Here is a 16,127-nt window from a genome sequence, read left to right as displayed (position 1 = left end):
AAAAAGTCGGAATTTTGCCTGAAATTTGTTGAAACTAGTTCTGTTTATAAAATTATCGATTTATATTGAATTTTATACTATTCGAAGCACAAATCACAAGTTTTCACATTTTACATGAAATTTGTTCAACTGATATTGCCTATAAATTTGGAGATTTTTTTAGTTGTGATTAAAAAACACCATTATTTATTATTTACAAACTTATTAAACTTTCTCCTAGTGGAGAATTGTCCAAAGAATCCGAAAATACATTCCATTTTTCGATTCAAAATCATGTTCATTGAGACAATCATGACACTTTGAGAAGTTCAAAATAATGGCTTTCATCAACATTTTCTCAACTATAGTTAAATATCCTTTTAATCTTTTCAAAATTTTATGAAATATTTTTTAACACTTCTCTACAACGGTCAGTATGATTCTAAACCATTCCGTACGTATTTTCGTTGTAGTCTTCATTTTGCGGAAAAATCGCAAACCTTTCAAAGTTACCGGCTATTGAAGTCATTCCGTTTTACGGTACTAATTTTGAATTTTAAGCAGTTTTGAAAATGTACAAATGGATAAAAAAAATATACACTAAATTTTTAGAACGTACTCTATTTTTAATTAACTACCGAAGGCACAAAATTGTGCAATGCATACACAGAAAATGATGTTAATATTCATCAGCGAATGTTGACAGATTTTGCGTCAAAACAAATGTGTAATATTTATATGCATCTGATAAATTTTGATCAGTTTGTGGTGAATTAAAAAAAGAGGTAATATCTAACCAACTAAATTTTCAACTTTCCAAAATTCAACTTTTTTTCTTTGTACCATCATGAGGGGTGACTTTGGGTCTGTGGGATGAGATTGTTGTTGTTAGTTAGTTCTTTATTTCTGGCAGCTTTAACCTGTGCGTTCATTCGCTGCCCAGGGATGAATGAATCCTCGTCACAACAAAATCACAAACCTTACTATTGGTTGAGCTATACCTTCATAAACCATTTGAATCAAAAGCAACTTCCAGTTGACACAGTTATTTAGCACACACCATGCGCATTCACGAAAATGTACTATATCCATTTTATCGGTTGAACGAATAATAGTACGCCTCGTCAGAACCTAACGGTTTTGGACACCACTTTCTTCGCCATGTGTTCGCTTCCTGTATACCTGTCGCACTAAAGTTGAAGCACCGCACATAAAGCGTATCCATATGCTAATGACATTCTTCTGCTATGTTTCAACGGGTTGGTTGCCTTTTCTTGTGCGGTTGTTTTACTAATCGACCAAACTTATGATCAGCATTGTTCTATTTTACGCATGTTTTTTTAGTTAGTTATTTCAAAGAAAAAATCATGAATGTTTCACACCCAGTTTATTCTACTATATAACTTAACTATCGTTAATGATAGGCATTTTCTATTCGGACTAACTGTGTACGAATGTAAGATTTCAAAGTTGTGGTTAGTGAAATGTGTCTTTGACAGATCTTACTTAAACGCACATGCCCAACTGGTTATGTTGAAAACTTTTGTAAATTAATTATAAAAATAAAGAAATCTGTGTAGGTATTTGAGCAATATTGTTTCTCAAACATACAATGATAGCTTGTACCGAATCCGCTAGAATTTAATTTAATCAATACTCATAATACTTTACTCAACTCAAACATCATAATTGCAGTTTTAACCTTCTACAACCCAACCCCGCCTTTAGACGGACTTCGATTTAAAAAATCGCCAAAAATCCATTTTGCAACCAATTTTGCCTTCCCCACCTCACTGAGGAAAGCCTATAAAACAGCCTCGAAAAACAAAATTCTTAATTTGACCTCCTAGACCCACCTTCGTGTATACCTATCGACTCAGAATCAAATTCTGAGCAAATGTCTGTGTGTATGGTGGGCTGTTGATCAAAAAATTTTCACTCGATTATCTCGGCATTTGCTGAACCCATTTTGTCCGTTTTGGCGTCATTCGATCCGTCTTGGGGTCCCATAAGTCGCCTTTAAAAATTATGCAGTTTAGTTAAGTACTTAAAAGTTATGCTAAAAAACGATTTTAACAAATGTCTGGAAGATTGTAAAAAGGGTAGTTTTTGTAAGAAACCCCGTCATGTTATACATTTTTAGAAAGGTATTCAAAAGACCTTTCCAAAGAGTTCAATTGATCGTTGTCCGGATCTATAATGCGACATGTCGTTGGATAGGTAATCAAAATACCTTTCCAACGAGTTCAATAGATTGCAGACCTGACAGCCCTATCAAAAGTTTTAAGCACATTAGTGCCCTGAATGATGAAGATCTGACTATTCAATCTGATAATAAATCAAGTTGATAGAACCCCCTCCCCGCCCTTTTGTATCTATTTCGGATAGCATTACCCTCTAAATGGGAGGAAGGCACCAAACACCTAAGGGTGGATTAAGCAACGTTTTAGATCTTTAGAATGCATTGGAGAAAAGAACTTTTAAATTTTTAGAAAATTTATGGTTTGGAAGTTTTATTTGCTTTATGTGAATTTGCCAATGTTTTCAAAAATGTTTGTTTAGGGATCAACTTTGGCTGTGTTTTTTTACTAACATTTCCTATATTTTAATTAAAAAGAAGTATGCAGTATTTTTTCAGTGTCCCAGACTATGCCTCTACGATTTTTTTACAATTTTTATGATAATGGTGCTACTCTGTAGCAGAAAATGTGAAAAACATTCCAAAGGTAGAAAAAGTGGCTGTAAAAACCTGGGTGCTGAATAGTGGTCCGCAAAGCGGCCCGAATTTAGAACTGTCAAAGCGGAACCAATTCACTGTTCGCAAAATGATAACAAGAAGTGGCAAGTATTGTGATAGATCTATAATTTATTTTGTCAGAAATAAAAAAAAGTCAATGGCGTCGAACTATTGAGGTATTCGAAGTCAAAACATCTTAAGAAGAAGGTTGAAATCGAGATTGGCATAATTCGTCGCCAACATTTCAAAATCGCTATGTCTCACGCAAAACCTACACATGTTTATGACGCTTTTTGAAATGTTAACGACGAATTATCAATAACCATGAATGGTAGCTGCCAAATAATATTGGATTACTCCGATATTATCACTGCACATCAAAGACACATAATCGCGGAACTTCTATTCGGTTGCTCTTCTGATTCAAGTAATTCCACCCACTTTTGACACAATTTTTCATCACGTGGAAAATAGAAAAGGCCTCTTTTAGCCACCCATCGTTCAGTCCACGAAGAAAAAAGTGCGAAGCACTTAATTTTTCATCGAAAATATCAACATCAACAGATCCAAAATGTTTCAAAGCGAAAAATATGTCACGCTTGAGCTTGAACACATTGTTTATGTTTACAGCTATAGTGCAGCCTGCCGTTTTACGGCGATATGATGTATACGCCATTGAGGTGATTTTGCTGTAGACACGATTTTCTGTTTTTGTTCATTTTTTTAAATTATAATGACTACGCTCCTTACGAATTTTTAAAATTTGTATGGAAGTTTTTGTCCCTCGGCGGGGGGTGGGGGCAAAAAAATATAAATATTAAAATAACATGCCATAGTTTCAACATTTGCATGGAAAAAGTGTTTTAAAATGTATTTTACACTAGTTCAATTGTATTGCAATAAAAGTTTTCAAAAAAATGTAAAATTTGACGAAAACAAAAATTTTAGCGAAAAAAAAACTTTAGCGATAGTAGACATCGAAAATTTTCAAAAATTCAAAAGATTTTTAAATCAACCCAAACATGCTAAAAATGATTCTAAACGCAGGGGAATTCATTTTAAATTGATTTTAACTAATTGCACTTAAACTTTCATAAACATATTGAAGTTTTTTTAAAAAAAATATTTTTTTTTGCCCCCTGATTTTTCGGGCCAACATTGAAGGGGGGGGGGACAAAAACTTTTAATAAAATTTGTACCAGCCTAAAGAAGAAAAAAAAGTACGTCACATTAAAATAAGCCAAAATTTACTCCACCTCAATATGTCACGATTTGCCTATACTTTTAACACGCAATGTCACGCTTGCTCAAAACTCCCCTCTTCCCTCAGAACGTGACGTACTTTATGGATGACGCCTAATGGACGTCCCCTTAAGAATTAAATCGAAATAATCTAATAAAATATTGCCCAGTCTTGATTTGGTCCAAAAACCTCAAATCAACATTCAAACATTATTCAATTTGACTTCTATCAATTCTCAATGTATACATATCGTCAGTGGGGGTGACTATGGGTCAGAAAACGATACACCTCTCGAAATTTCTTAATAACAAAAATAATTTATATAACATCGAAAATCTTTCAACGTAGATTTGTTCTTAGATAGATTACTAACATTTTCCCAAAATATGGTGGATTTTGATGAACACTACCTTAAATGCTAATAGTTTGAAAATTGACCCAATCTCACCCCTTAGAGGGGGTGACATTGGGTCAAATGAAACTAAAATGATACTCAAATACAACGATATGGTAAAAACAAGTCATCCAACAGCGTTTCTTGTTCGAGGGAATCGTATTGACACGCTACAATGTTTGAAGTGGAGATTTTCAAACATTTGGGTAGTTTTCGAGCAATTCTAACAAAAATATTAGAGAAAATTATTTTTCGAGAGGTCATTTTTGGCCAAAAACGTACCCCAACTTTAGGCATGTGCCAAAATAACAGGATTTGTTCTAGGAACGAGATTTTTTCAGCGAAGTCATCTTAAGATGTCTCCTACACAACCTTTTTAACAGAATTCAGTTTCATTGAGAATAACCTGAAAAATGGTAAAATCCGTAAAAAATCACTTTGACCCAATCTCACCCCCCAGACCCAATGTCACCCCCACTGACGGTACATCATAATGAGTAAAATTGGCGTATACATCATTGTTTGTTTGCTTAATAAAATGGGCTCCAGAGCAGTTTTTTGAAAAATTCTTTCGTCAGAAGGTAGCTTTTAAGATTCTTTATCAGACTGTACAATAAAATTGAAAATATCCAAAATGGCATATACACTATATCGCCGTAAAACGGCAGTGCAGTTGTATCAGTGGGGAGCAGTTGAGAGCTTTCAAAAATCACGTTACGCATTCTGTCTTTTCAGCACCCAGGTAAAAACATGACAAAAATTGATAGGCAAAATGTAATGATAGGAGGTGGTAGAATAGGCCAAATACTATCAAAAACAAACATAAACTTAACAAGATAAATGCAAATTAAAATACTGAAAATGAAACAAGAAAAACATAAAACAAGAGAAGCAAATGTTTTCGTAGAACAAAAGTTACTCAAAATGACTCCTGAACACGGTAAAAATAAAAAAAAATGGAAAAAGATTGGGCTGTAGAGGGTAAAGTGTTAAATAATAAAGAATAACTAACAACAGATTTTTCCAAAAGACAGTACAATGAGTTATCAAATAGTTCTTAAAATATTGAAAACTTGTAAATAATGCTCATCGGCTCCACTAATGGATCAAATACGTTACTATGGTTGCTCTCGACCAGGAACAGCTATGGCAGGTTATGCACGAAAACGGTTTCCCGGACAAACTGACTTGGCTGATCAAGGCTACCTTGGATCGTGTAATGTGTCACGTGCAAGTGACGTTGGGGGGACGTTGAGGGACGTTGATCCCCCAATACTCACCCCTTTAGCTGTGGATGGTGATGCACTCGGCCGACAACGACACCAGCTTAGAGATCCGGACTCGTATCCACTCTGCAAATCGTGCCTACTTTGGATTTCGGAAAACCATCTGATCGAGTGCAACGCGCCACGAAGCTGACCCTGTACAAGACACTGATTATACCGGTTGCCCTCTATGGCGATGAGACCTGGACGCTGCGGCAAGAGGACGAACGAGCCCTTGGAGTTTTCGAACGGAAGGTGCTGCGAACGATCTACGGTGGAGTAAGTACAGCTCAGAACGAGTGGCAAAGGAGCATGAACCACGAACTGCACGCACTACACCATCGCCACGTCGCGAGGATGGACGAAGACCATCCTGTCAGGATGCTCTTGACGGCGCGCGACCGGATGGCGGCACAGGCCGAAGAGCAGGAGCACAGCGTGCACGATGGGGAAATCAGATCGAGGCGGACCTATGAAAGATCTGCAACCTAGGAGACTGGCGAGCTGCAGCCCAGAACCGAGCAACATGGAACAATAGGGTGTAATATCAAAATCGATTTTCCAGCACAGCACTTTTTCAGTTCCTTTTGGGGTCCTAAACAACTCCCCAAAGTTTGGGACCGATTGATTTAGTCCTCACTTTACGCAAAGCGATTCAATTTTCCATATAAATTTGTATGGGGAAAATCATTTTTTTTGGATTTTGGTATTTATCAAATCCACGTTTCATGCTATATCAAAACCGGACTCATATTCGGATGCTCTGGAATGTCCTCTACAATTTTGCCGAAGAGAGTATGGTGCTAACTTGCTCCTGAAAGAAGATATAGCGTCCTCAAAACTCGTCTAAAACGTGATTTTCGAGCAAAAAACACGTTTTAGACGAGTTTTGAACACGTTGTATCTTTTTTTAGGGGCAAGCTAGCACCATACTCTCTTCGGGAAAGTTGTAGAGGACATTCCAGAGCATCCGAATATGAGTCCGGTTTTGATATAATATGAAACGTGGATTTGATAAATACCAAAATCCAAAAAAATGGTTTTCCCCATACAAATTTATATGGAAAATTGAATCGCTTTGCGCAAAGTGAGGACTAAACCAATCGGTCCCAAACTTTGGGGAGTTGTTTAGGACCCCAGAAGGAACTAAAAAAGTGCTGTGCTCACTAAATTTGGACAACTTTATTTTTTTCCATACAACCATATTACACCCTAATGGAACAACCTTCTTGATACAGCACTGGCACCGCCTATGGTGTTCTAAGCTGATTGGTATATGTGGTTGCTCTCGCGAATTTTCTTTTTGTTAGCTAAAAACGTTAACTTGAGTATTGCGTCCATTCCGGGATTCCCCGGGACAAAAATCCCAGATTTTTTTTCCAAAACAGGAGATTCCCAATTCACGGGATTTTTTTTCAAAATGTTGTCCCGGTTCTTCCGAAAATGAAAAAAAAACATATTTTTTTGTCTGGCAATTCCGATTTCGTTTTGGAAATAATGTAACAAATTAACACTAATTAATCGATAAGATTAAAAAAAATGCCACAAAATTTCCCCAATTGATGTTAGTAACTTAAATGGAGTTTAAAAATAATTTGAAAACTATGAGTTTTACAAAACACATATTTTAACATATATTAAAATTTAATGTTAACTGTATGCCGACTGTTTCCTTTGATTTCTGTTTAAAATGTTATAAATTTATTTGAGCATGCTTGACTGCCAAATGATTTGCTACTACGATATTGATATATATTATATATATTGGCAGATTTTGGAGTTTTTGCTGAATTGCACTATTTCGCTACCGCACATGGCAAAAGCTCTAGAACCCATGAGAATTATTTCATCTGCTACAGCCAGCTCGCTTCAAATAAAAGAAGAAGAAATAAAAGAAATCAATTGATAAAGTGGGAAGAAATGAGTAATTAGGAAAAATATAAAAATAATAGATAATAAAACGTCGCTTGTAAGCTATCTTGTGACACGTCCTATCTTTTTACAGCAGACGTGTCACAAGATAGCACGCAAGCGACGAAATGATGATAAATTTTTGAAAATTGTATTGTAAAAACATGCAAATAAATATTAAAAGTTCAAATTTGACTTAATATGGTTTAATGACGCTGAGATCAGGAAAAACAGTGCATTAAAATTATCCAATACATATTCCTTATACAAAAAATAGATTGTTCAAGGTATTGATTATCTCAAAATCGTAAAAAATTATAAAAATAATTCATCTTACAGAACACCAGGTAGTAATTATTGATCAGCAAGACTGAGTGCTTCTAGCAGATGCGGCGAGTGTAGCTGATGTAGGTAATTTCAAATACTTAAAACTTTAAAATCCGATATCTCTGGAACGAAACATATTCTTTTCTGTCGATAAGTGATTCTTATGTAAAATTGGCCGGGTAATACTATGGTGAGGTCAAATTTAAAAAAAAGAAATAGGGCTGTTTAGAGATACGGCCATTTAATGTTTTCAATTGCGCAATACAGGTAGAAAAAATGTTTTAATCTAAATTTTGATCACGGATTCTACGTCCAATTACCTTCAAAATTGAGTCTAAGACTGACCCTCTAAGATTTGTGGTTCCTGAGTTATCGTCGTTTGAAGATAAGGGTTTCACACAAAAATCGCCAAAAAGTCGATTTTTTGGGAGGGTACAAAAATGGAGGAGGTGGTCCGATTTGGATGAAATTCGGGATTTTTGCATGTTTTGAAAGTCTCAACAGCTCTGCCAAAATTGAGCAGAATCGGAGAGGGTAATTTTCAAATGCTGTTCCGCTTCAGATGGAATGACCCATATTATAAATATATATATATACAGCAATTCCATTTGAAAAGAGCCTAAACCAAAAAAAAAGTTCTCCGATCGGGCTCAAAATTTTTCTGGGGGTTCCTTGGCCAAAATAATTAGACCCGTATCTTTTTGTTTGGCCATTAGGGTGGCCTACATCGTGCTAGGGTGGTTCAAAAAATGGCAATTTTCGTCATTTTTCGCAAAAACCACTTTTTTCTAAAAATCATATCTCCGCGCCATTTCATCCGATTTTAGCTGTCTTAGACGCAAAAGAAAGGTGATGAGTTTGGCTATTTGGGAAAAATAGTAAAAAGTTCCAAAAATCTAGCTTAACTATTGAAAAAGTCGTATGAAAACTTAAAATGGCGTTTTGACCGTGTCTGGACCAAAGAGCCTATGTCTGAAAATATTTTTATCGGATTCCTCGGAAAATTTCACATAACATATCAAAAAATGGCGATGTCGAACCGTACGTTTCGAGATATGATTTTTGAAAAAAACTGCGTTTTCGACGCGCCACGCGCAAAAACGGAAAATGACGAAATCGGCAAAAATCAACTTTTTCCACTAAAACTGCGATAACTTTAAAATTTCAGCGATGACCTATAGATGTTATGGTACCAAAAGTTGCGTCTCTCAATTACGAAAATTTTGGTACCCAGACATGTATAGGTCATCGCTGAAATTTTAAAGTTATCGCAGTTTTAGTGAAAAAGTTGATTTTTTGCCGATTTCGTCATTTTCCCGTTTTTGCGCGTGGCGCGTCGAAAAACGCAGTTTTTATTTTCAAAAAATCGTATCTCCAAAACGTACGGTTCGACATCGCCAATTTTTTGATATATATATATATATATATATATACAGCAATTCCCCACGAAAACAGCATGGAAAAAAAACAAAAGTGCTCGGAACGGGCTCAAAATTTTTCTAGGGGCTCCCTGGCCGAAATAATTCGACCCACGGGTAATTCTGTACCAACTCACATGAAATCGGTCCGTTTTTTGATATCTCGTGACGGAGGGGCGGTACGACCCCTTCCATTTTTGAACATGAGAAAAAAGAGGTGTTTTTCAATAATTTGCAGCCTGAAACGGTGATGAGATAGAAATTTGGTGTCAAAGGGACTTTTTATGTAAAATTAGACGCCCGATTTGATGGCGTACTCAGAATCCTGAAAAAACGTATTTTTCATCGAAAAAAAAAAACACTAAAAAAGTTTTAAAAATTCTCCCATTTTCCGTTACTCGACTGTAAAATTTTTTGGAACATGTCATTTTATGGGAAATTTAATGTTCTTTTCGAATCTACATTGACTCAGAAGGGTAATTTTTTCATTTAGAACAAAATTTTTCTTTTTAAAATTTCGTGTTTTTTCTAACTTTGCAGGGTAATTTTTTAGAGTGTAACAACATTCTACAAAGTTGTAGAGCAGACAATTACAAAAATTTTGATATATAGACATAAGAGGTTTGCTTATAAACATCACGAGTTATCGCGATTTTACGAAAAAAAGTTTTTAAATTTCTATCTCATCACCGTTTCAGGCTGCAAATTATTGAAAAACACCTCTTTTTTTGCATGTTCAAAAATGGAAGGGGTCGTACCGCTCCTCCGTCACGAGATATCAAAAAACGGACCTCGGATTCGTGTTCAGGGACAAAAGTTACCCCTTAGGACAAAGTTTCACGCAAATCGAAGAGGGGTCGGGGCAACTTTTGCCGGCCATTAGGGTGGCCTACGCCATGTTAGGGTGGTCTAAAAAATTGCCATTTTCATCGATTTTCGCAAAAATCACTTTTTTCAAAAAATCATATCTCCGCGTCATTTCATCCGATTTTAGCTGCCTTAGACGCAAAAGAAAGGTGATAAGTTGATCTTTCAAAGAAAAATAATTAGAAGTTTCAAAAATCTAGCCTAACATATATGAAAAGGGCGTATGAAACATTAAAATGCCGTTTTGACGGTGTCTGGACCAAAGAGCCCATGTCTGGAAATATTTTTATCGGATTCCCCGGACATTTTTACATAATATTTTAAAAAATGGGAGGTGTTGATTCAGAGGATTCCGAGATATGATTTGTTGAAAATGATATCCGTGTTTTTCGTCGCGCCGTGCGCAAAACCGGAAAATGACGAAATCGGCAAAAAATCGAATTTTTTCACTAAAACTGCGATAACTTTAAAATTTCAGCGATGACCTATGCATGTCTGGGTACCCAAAGTTGCGTCTTTCAATTACGAAAATTTTGATACCCAGACATGTAAAGGTCATCGCTGAAATTTTAAAGTTATCGCAATTTTAGTGAAAAAAAGATGATTTTTTGCCGATTTCGTCATTTTCCGGTTTTTGGGCGCGGCGCGTCGAAAAACAAGGATTTTATTTTCAAAAAATCATATCTCGAAATCCTGTGAATGAAATCCTCTCATTTTTAGTACACAGCAAATAAAGTAGTAATCCAGCTGCGTGTAAAAGGCCTGAGTGTAAAATAAATTTTGCATTATTTTATGAAATTCTGTGTAATATTACACTCTTAAATATGTAGCCCATCAGTATGGGAAACCTACTTGACCGAAATGTCAAGCTCATATATGCGTTTATCCTTGTATCTTTACATCGGTCTGACGGCCGAGTGGGCTAAGGCGTCAGTCCTTACTTTTGGTGCTTGGTTTGAATCCCGTTGGATGCAACTTTTTTTTTGTGTTTGCAAAATTTGTACATGCAGTGTGTAATATTAAATGTTTATTTTGACGAAGGTGATGTGCATGTTTTTGCATGCGATTTTACAATCGGATTTTTTGCTGTGTATGTTATGTAAAAATGTCCGGGGAATCCGATAAAAATATTTCCAGGCATAGGCTCTTTGGTCCAGACACCGTCAAAACGCATTTTAATGTTTCATACGCCTTTTCATATGTTAGGCCAGATTTTTGAAACTTCTTATTATTTTTCAATGAAAGGCCAACTTATCACCGTTCATTTGCGTATAAGGCAATTGAAATCGGTTGAAATGGCGAGGAGTTATGATTTTTTGAAAAAAGTGATTTTTGCGAAAATCGACGAAAATGGCAATTTTTCAGACCACCCTAACACGGCGTAGGTCACCCAAATGGCCAAAAAAAATACGGGTCTTATTATTTTAACCAGGGAACCCCCAGAAAAAAATTTAGCCTGATCCGAGCACTTTATTTTTTTTTCATGCTGTTTTCGTGGGGAATTGCTGTATAAATATATATAGAGGGTTGCGGAAAAAGTTGTAGAGAATACAACACCGACGACGACGAAAAAACGAAGTTGACTTTATAGCTGTCGGCCACCATTGCTAGTACCAACCACTAGTGTCTTCCTTTTTATCTACAAGGACTTCGCCGCCCTGGGCTCCTAAGTGTATGAAAGTATGGCACGGAGCGATGGCGCCGAATACCCATATTTACACAAAGAATTTTAGAGCGCCCGCCGCGGGATTCGAACCGGCGACCTCTGGATTGTGAGTCCAGTGCGCGGTCCAATTGATCCACACGGGCGGGAACGAACAACACCTCCAGTCTTCATTCAGCAACCGAGGCAATATCATCCAGCATCAACGGGTGAAGGCAGTGGTGACCTGTTTCACCACAAGAAATTCTGATCATTTTCATGGAGATGACAACAACACTGCGTGGTTGCAAAACTCGTGCGGAACAAGTAAGAACGCTTGGAGGATTTATCTTGAAATACAGTTCGTAGTTTACTCGTTCTAATGATTTTGAGTATTTCAATAAATTTAGCTTTTTAGTTTGATTTTAGCATTATTCGTTAAGGTGTTTTTTTATCCAAATTTATTCATTTCAGTGCAAAAATGTAAAACAATTTGAAGTAAATAAATGAATGTGAACAGATAACATTAAAACTAAAAGTACAATTAAGATGAAGAGCATTTAGCCATATCACTTATAATGTAAATGAAATGTACCTAATTATTATAAGAATGTTCAATAAAGATATTTTTAATTTCAAAATTCCAAAAAGGCGGTTCATTGCTTTGGCATACAACCCAGAAATTATAATCTGGATTTAGCGTAAGCAAACCGCACTAATTCTTAATTCCATGTTTGGATCGACCCTCGCGACAGGGATGCCACATGTTTTTTTTATTTCTGTAAAAAAGTCTATGTATGTCAGTGCATTTGTTTAAAATTCACATATATAACAGTCATGGTAATCCGCCGCCAGCGATGCCACCGGAGCAGGCTTGGTTTGTTGTGTTGTTTGTGTACTTATGTCATGGAGACGACTCCTACACCTGGAATGACTTAACGGCCTAACAACAACCAAGGCCGGGACCGACGTTTTACTTCCCCATCCGATGGAAGGTTGGAGCAGATGGGAATCGAACCCATGATCTTCCGGTTGCAAAGCGGACAGCGCAACCATTCGGCCAAGCCTGCTGTAGTGTTCGTATGGAGTCTGAAAAAAATGTGTGTTTGTCTTAACTTCATCCTGACATTAATCCTTTGCCTTTTTTATTATTGTCAAAAATTATTATTACTGTGAAACTTGATCATTTCACCAGTTTTATTATTTATTTATCTTTAATCTTGTGAGTGTACAACAAAAAAAAATATCTTATCAAGTCGTTCTTGCTGGCATATTGCCTTTGCAAGCAAATGAGAAGAGAAAAGAGCCCGCGGGCCCAAACGTCAAAAAACAATATGTTGCTTCTCATAGTTGCTTATTTTCAACACATTGTGAAATTCAAAAGAAATTAAATTCAATAATTATTTAATAAAATGATGAAAGATCATGTGAAGTGCTACATAACACATATTGTAACATTAATTTTCAGTCAGTTTACAATCAAGTAACGATTAAGAGGACTTTTACGTTACATTTACTTAATTGAAAACGTCAGAAGAACGCATAACACACCTAATTAAATTCTTTTATTTAATATCAAAGATCTGGAGTTTTTTTTTGTTTGAAAAGGTCAAATAAACCAATTTTCCAGTTTTTGCTTTTTGGATATTTTTGAAACCGCTTTGAGTAAGGGGTATTAAAAACACTCAAAAAGCAAAAACTGAAAATTTGGTTTATTGGACCTTTTAAAAAAAAACTCCAGAGATGCTTTATCTGATGTGTCATCATCTGATGTGTCTCTCGATCAATGAAGAGAAAAGATGAAACGAATATTCGGCAAGGTATTGATAAATCAAAATTTTTCCCAGCTTTCTCTTTAGACACCCCGCTTACGGTTAGGTTTTGCAGAACTTGAAATATTTACACTTACATTGAACCTCTTGGATGTGGGGTCCGGGTTATTTTCCAACAGAGTCTTGCACTTTTTATCTCATCATGATATTACACTAAATTAAAGCTGCGAATATTAACAGAAAAGACACGTTGATAGAACATTTATATTTTTTCATCCGATTAATGAAATCATTCTATTAGGCCACCGTTACTTTCCACTTTCTGTTCATGATTGTGGTTAACTTTCTACACGCAATTTGACTGGCTGTATTTGATCAATTAACAACACAACTTGGATAAAAGTACGGTCCCTCAAAGATTTCAAATACAATATTCGTGAGTAGAAACTAAATTCCAGGCTAACAGTATTTCCAGTTATTCACTGAGTCCACGTATTCACACAAATAAGGCTGACTGGTTTCACTGACACATTTGAAACACATAAATACATTGAAAAAGAATGTGTGCCAAGATGAAGTCAGAGAGAAGAAAAATGCCAACGTATTCAATTTTCACTTGCTCTCCTACTGACGAGATTTCCAAATTATTTTCTTCCAATATAGACTTTTTGTCCCTAAACTGTACTTAATTAGTAGATTAGTAGCAGAAGCGATCAATATTGAATCACTGGCTCAATTTCAATCCGTTAATTTTTGGTTAAAGTAAAAGTTTCCGATTTGCACACTCACGACACACCTTTTTCCTCCAACCACCTGGTACATACTGATCACTGTTTTTGTAAGACAGGTAACATTCTTCAGCTTTCAAAGTCTTGGTGTTAAGTCGACAAAGATGAAGAAGGAAAACGTAGACGTGAGGTAGAGTTGAATTTTCAGGTTCGCTTTCTGTTTGAGCTGGTCATTGAAGTCTTTTTTACCTGTTGCTCGAGTACAACTTTACCGAATTGAGCTTGCCTAGAATTACTAACTTCACCGTTGGGGTCTCGCACTCAGGTTGCTTAACTGATACATTGGAATGTTTAAAATACTGTCGGAAACATTCCAAAATAGCTTATTCGCGTTTAGATTTCGTAATTTTTTGCCATAATATAGTCTATGCAGCAAATATAAAATCTAACTATTAGGTTTTGAAACATGGGAGAGGAAAAAAGACTTTTAAATACCTAAGTCAAACTATTATTATTACTTTGTTTATAAAGTATTGGTATGGTACTTTCACTTAAAAATCAAATTAGCGAATATAAAATATTTCCAATTACTTTTTTAAACATGTTGTGGAATGTATTAATAATAATTATGAAAGCGCGCTAGCAAATACGAATATTTTATTTCCATCACATACCGTAAACAAAGCTGACCACCTGATCAAAACATCCACTAAATAAAAAAATACAGTTAAATCGATAAGAAATAAAAGGGAGTTGTGATTGCTACATAATAAAACTATTTTTTTTTGCTTTTTTATTCAATTTCGTGTATACGTAATAATATCTTCTCTTATCGTTTTGCAACGTACTAAACATATCTTGTAAAAATATCCTACATAGATGCACTTATATTTCAATAACATTTATACAAATGTTTAGGGCTTTGACTACATCTTCGAGCGTATAAATGTTCTGTACCAGCCAAACATTTTATGTTTATGTATTAATCTGTTCTAAATTTGTATCCAAAACATTTCTTATAAAACATTCATAAATAGTTTATCTTTACTAACTATCCTCCCATCTCTTTTGGTTTATACTTTTAAAAATAATTACAATCATACTCAAAGTTTATCGCTACAATTTTTTAAATAAAATCGTCAATATGACGAAACTAGTTTGCTAACATCATATTTCGATGACAGGCAATAATAATGATTTATTTTATTTATTGATTCGGTTTGAAATAGATCTATTTGATTCCACATATAATAACAAAAAATATACATCATCTGTAGCTAACAAACGAGTGTAGGAGATAGATTTATGAATTGTGACTTTTTTAAACGAATTGAATAGTTTCTATGTGATGATTTGGTACATTTCCCGATTTAAAAAAGTTCAGCATTATTTTAAATATTTTTACAACAAAGTTTTGAATACCTGTGATTCAACAGTTTAAGTTAAATAAGATTTTTTCAATTATTCCAACATTTTTGTAAACCAAGTGACAAGAAACCAAATTTGTTAGAACGTGGAATGATGATACAAATATAACATATTTTTTTCATTCTGGCTATCCAAATAAAAAAATATGTCCGTTTTGAGAAAACAATTCAACTGTTGAATGAATGCAGTCACAATTCATACGGTGATACAATGTGTCCCCATTCTTTTTGATGCGTATTTTGTTCGAACAAAACAATTTGTTCAGTTTTCTCACTGTGATGACAGTTACTCAGAATATTTAAGCAATTTAAGTGATTTTCGCAAACCGGTGAGTTACATAAACTAAGTCATAAATTTTGAACAATTACGTTACGATAAACATTATTTATCTTAATGAGTACTATAAACTGGGGACA

The 16,127-nt window shown here is 35.2% G+C and overlaps 1 protein-coding gene across 2 annotated transcripts in view; it reads right to left on the bottom strand.

The window, feature by feature from the left end:
- The window catches only part of LOC6043755, a 44,480-nt gene extending 30,103 nt beyond the window's left edge, over positions 1–14,377 (bottom strand). The window contains exons 1-2 of one of the 2 annotated variants that reach the window (XM_038254474.1): positions 14,352–14,377; positions 13,693–13,779 (exon numbers count right to left, since the gene is read on the bottom strand). The gene's annotated coding sequence lies outside the window, so the exon portion shown is untranslated. The other variant, XM_038254475.1, reaches the window with a different exon arrangement.
- Positions 14,378–16,127: the final 1,750 nt, after the last annotated feature.

Source organism: Culex quinquefasciatus, chromosome 2, assembly GCF_015732765.1.
Source record: "Culex quinquefasciatus strain JHB chromosome 2, VPISU_Cqui_1.0_pri_paternal, whole genome shotgun sequence".
NCBI classification, from domain to species: Eukaryota; Metazoa; Arthropoda; class Insecta; order Diptera; family Culicidae; genus Culex; species Culex quinquefasciatus.
Note: the sequence above shows the minus strand (reverse complement) of the source record. Positions and strands in the feature narration are given on the sequence as shown.